Raw genomic sequence first — 1,464 nt, forward strand, 5'->3', positions numbered from 1 at the left:
TCTCTCTCTCTCTCTCTCTCTCTCTCTCTCTCTCTCTCTCTCTCTCTCTCTTTCTCTCTTTCTGCTTTGATGTAGTAACCCCTCATGGGTAGGCACTGAAATGTAGGGTTGAATCACATCACATTCTAAATATTCTAAACTGTGCAGACGGGGTCGTAAAAAAATAATAGTTATATCGTCAAGCCCATAAAAAACTTTCTTAAGTCATTTTAGGCCGATTTGGAGTTTTTGGTTCTGAAATGAAGAATAGAACTAGCTTGGCAATATACTTCACTTGGACATAACAATAATCCAAATCTAAAACATTTGAGTGTACCCAAATTCAAGCGTGTCACAGAGTCAGTTGTTTGTGAAAAAAATAGGGCTTTTTCTCATGTTCTCAAAATGGTTAAAAATGACTTTGACATTGATCTTATGAGCTTGACGATATGAGTTTGTGCACTGCTAAAGAGGACATGGTTCGGACTCTGGGACAATAACCTGGCTCTTCTTTGGTATTGCTTTTTTCCTATTGCCCTAGTATTTGTCTTTTCTTTTTCATTGAACCCCAGTTTTAGTATCTTTAAAAAAAATAGACCACGGTTTCGTGTCTCTTTTAAAAAATCACACCATCGTTTAGTGTCTTTTTAAAATTAGACCCCAATTTTTCGTCTTTAAAAGAAAATTGGATTAAAGAAAAACACCATTCAGTGTCTTTAAAAGTAAATAAAAGGTGTAGTGTCCTCAAAAGAACTGGCAATACACGTACACGCCGATAACTCAGTTCGTACATTGCCGGACGATGTCACGATGGTGTGAACGACTGTAATTGATGTTCCCATAGAAATGCGTCTTAAATTTCAGTTTAATGGAACATTTTTCAAGGTTCTCCGCTCACTTTGCTTAGTTCTTTAGGATGGATGTTTGATACGTAGGCTAGTTTCCAACTCTTAAATTACCATACCATACCATACTATACCATGTCAAGGGGGCTCTGGTAGCATAGGTATTCACCTCTCTTTCCAAGGTTTCGGAATCGAATCCGGGTAGCGACCGAAACCTTTTCTCCTCTAAAATTGTCTCCTTTCACCTCCGTTCTTGCTCTCTGGCAATGTTCTGTAGTTCTGTCGTCTGCTTTCGTTTCCACTTTCTGCCTCCACTCCCTCACCTCCTTTGTCCCCTCCTCTGGGCTCCAGACTCTCTCTGCAGCCTTTGTGCTGCTACTCCTTGGCTCCTTACTGCTGTCTTTCAGCCACGCCCCTGATTTTCTTGTAGGAAAGATCTACACCTGGGCTTCTCGGACAAGGGTGAAAAATCTCGGGGGTCCCGTGTGCAAGTTGTGCACGTTTAAAGATCTCTCGATAATAGTAGGCTTCGGCCGCCAACCGGGCAAAATTCAAAATTTCCTACCAACGGAAAATGTTTTATGTGTCCCGGGCGCTCATATTACCTTACGCAGTTGCGAACGCCGAAAAACAATTACCA

The sequence above is a fragment of the Aplysia californica genome, unplaced genomic scaffold, assembly GCF_000002075.1.
Source record: "Aplysia californica isolate F4 #8 unplaced genomic scaffold, AplCal3.0 scaffold00194, whole genome shotgun sequence".
Classification (NCBI taxonomy): domain Eukaryota; kingdom Metazoa; phylum Mollusca; class Gastropoda; order Aplysiida; family Aplysiidae; genus Aplysia; species Aplysia californica.